This window comes from Octopus bimaculoides, chromosome 30 (assembly GCF_046866305.1).
Source record: "Octopus bimaculoides isolate indiv1 chromosome 30, ASM4686630v1, whole genome shotgun sequence".
In the NCBI taxonomy this organism is placed as follows: Eukaryota; Metazoa; Mollusca; class Cephalopoda; order Octopoda; family Octopodidae; genus Octopus; species Octopus bimaculoides.
This window is the reverse complement of record NC_142957.1, coordinates 11,499,462-11,501,961: the sequence shown is the minus strand read 5'-3', so window position 1 is coordinate 11,501,961 and position 2,500 is coordinate 11,499,462. Positions and strand designations below refer to the sequence as shown.

Sequence of the window (2,500 nt, the reverse complement as noted above, 5' to 3'; positions counted from 1 at the left end):
AAAAGTTTAGCGATGATTGATTTAATGTAACCGTATTTTACGGACTTCTCATCAGTCCCAAATAAGACGGGGCTGATCGGAGATGCATAGGAAACGTAGGCATTAAGTAATTGTCTACAAATATGGATTTCGAAATCATCCATGAATTGGAAGATTATATACAATATTAGTTTGATAGAGACTGTGGTTTCGAGCCTGAGGAAACTATTACATCCTTGGGCCGACTAGTGCCTTGTAGTGAGTCTAGTTGGAGGTAACTACCTGAAAGCTAGACAGGGGAGACTGAAAAGAACATTCTCTTACATTCGTTAGCACTCCTACGAGAAAACTAACTCTGAAATTCTGACAGCTTCGGCCATCCGTAGTTTAAGTGGAATGCGGACAGAGTTTAAAAAAAAAAGAGAGAGAGAGTATGGGAGGGAAAGAAAGAGGAGAGCTAATGTGATAGTGGTGGTAACCAGTTGAGAAACCACTCCCAAAAGGGACAAATTTGGACAGTTTTGACCATCCGTAGTGTTAAGAGAGAAAGAAAGGAAGAAGGAGAGGGAGAGAAAAAGAGGAGTGACAGAGTTTAAGGAGAAAAGAAAGAGGAGAGGGAGCAAGAGAGGAAGAGAATGTAATAGAGTAATAGAAAGACGAGAGGGACAGAGAGAGTAGCGAGATAGTTGTGGTGGTGGTGGTGGTGGTGGTTGCGGTGGTAACAGTTTACTGCGACTCCCGCTTCCTGTCTCCGTCAGCTGTGTCCATGCTGACTTCATGTGGTTGAAATATGTCGTAATTAAAGGCTTAAAATGTTTTAATACACAATATACGAATGATCAACGGAAGAACTTTCGGTGTGTGTGTATTTAGAATATATATTACATATATAGGATCATCAAGTAGACACAAGATATTTCATGGTAGGTATCCCTCGCTATTTAATACTGTTTATAAATCGATGAATTCGCGCACGCATGGTCGGTGTTTAACTACATATAAATATATATTTAAAGTTGCCTTTTTGTATATTCTACGGATTGCTTGAAGCTCACTTTGTTCCTACACCCCGATTCTTCGATTTTACATTTATATACACACAACTAAGATCCAAGGATCTATCGATCTATTATATAATTAATCGCGAAGGAAGCAATATTAATATCAAAATGCAATATTTAACTCAATGTGGATATACATATATATATATACGGACGATCTGTTAATTATGATTTTATTCAACACATTCCCCCTCTCAGATTCACACACTTGCTGCAGTGGTCCTTACGTTTTTCTAAGCCCTATAAAGGTTGGGCCTCCAACCAGGCCTTTCGCGACACCCTTCGCACAGTGATCACAAAACTCGTAGATTTATGCATTATGCCGCGTGTCTTTAAAAAGTATAACTACACTTTAGGGCCCCACTTGCGTATTTTGAGCTTGAAAGATTCTTGGAGTCATAAGGCATGGCTTATAAATTTACCGGTTTATTGTGTTTCCACAGGGTAAAACTAATAGTAACTCATAATTTACTGTGAATATGAAATGATATTTATATCTCACTGGCTACATAACTGAAAATTCCCAAAAGATAAAGTAGCTACGAGAGGTTATATGGGGGTGTTTAAACCAGAATTCTGCCCAAATCAATGGCCAAAGGCAGCCAATTTTCCTGTGACCATCTTGGACTTTTTAGGTTCCTTCATTCCGTAATCTATACTTAAATGAGATGGGTTTTTATTCGAAGTCTGTGAAACTTCGTCACATGAAGCCATATCAAACTGTTTTTCAGCATTGGCATCATCATCATCATCGTTTAACATCTGTTTTCCATGCTGGCATGGGTTGGACATTTTTTACAGGAGCTGTCCAGACTCCAGTTGTCTGTTTTGGTATGGTTTCTATGGCCGGATGCCCTTCCTAACGTGCACTGACACCTGCAAAGGACAAAATAAGTTCTGGGGTTGATCTGTTTGACAAACCCCCCTCCCCCGCCTTCAGGGCGTTGCCCCAGCATGGCCTCAGTCTGCTGATTGAAACGAGTTAAAGACAAAAGATTTTTCATGACTCAGGAAACCAGTTTCTTATGGGGCAGTTAGTCAAACTAGCTACTGATCGTGTTGAAGCTCTCCACGTTGGTTAGCCGTTCCAACCGTGACCATCTTGTCTTTCTTTTTTTCTTTCAGATTGTTTACATCTAGAACCTCTTTACCTAACGTGTCCTTGGTATTTTGGAAAAAGTAAAAGACTGTGAAAAGAAGTTTGGCTGTTATTTCTAGCTGTTCGAGAGACCACCTCGTAAGAAGAAGCCACATTCTTTTTTTTTTTTTTTTTTTTTTTCGCATACTCCCTCCTTTCTTCCCCATCCTTTCGAGAGGAAGGCCCCAGCTTCAGGAATAATGGTTGTCTACCACGACGAGATTGAAATCGAAGACATGGAATACGACGAAGAGGCCGAAATCTACCACTTCCCGTGTCCATGCGGAGACAGGTTCGAGATCAGCTTGGAAGACTTAGAAAA

General features: G+C 40.2%; 2 protein-coding genes across 2 annotated transcripts in view; one reads left to right on the top strand and one right to left on the bottom strand.

The window, feature by feature from the left end:
* Positions 1–2,500, top strand: part of LOC106879595 (sodium- and chloride-dependent GABA transporter ine) — a 111,784-nt gene that overhangs the window by 302 nt on the left and 108,982 nt on the right. Inside the window, exons 1-2 of the mRNA XM_089345789.1 lie at positions 1–902; positions 2,166–2,500. The exon at positions 1–902 is cut by the window's left edge and continues 302 nt beyond it; the exon at positions 2,166–2,500 is cut by the window's right edge and continues 173 nt beyond it. The gene's annotated coding sequence lies outside the window, so the exon portion shown is untranslated. The remainder of the gene's footprint in view (positions 903–2,165) is intronic.
* The window catches only part of LOC106882640 (adenosine deaminase domain-containing protein 1), a 26,109-nt gene that overhangs the window by 20,804 nt on the left and 2,805 nt on the right, over positions 1–2,500 (bottom strand). The window lies entirely within an intron of this gene.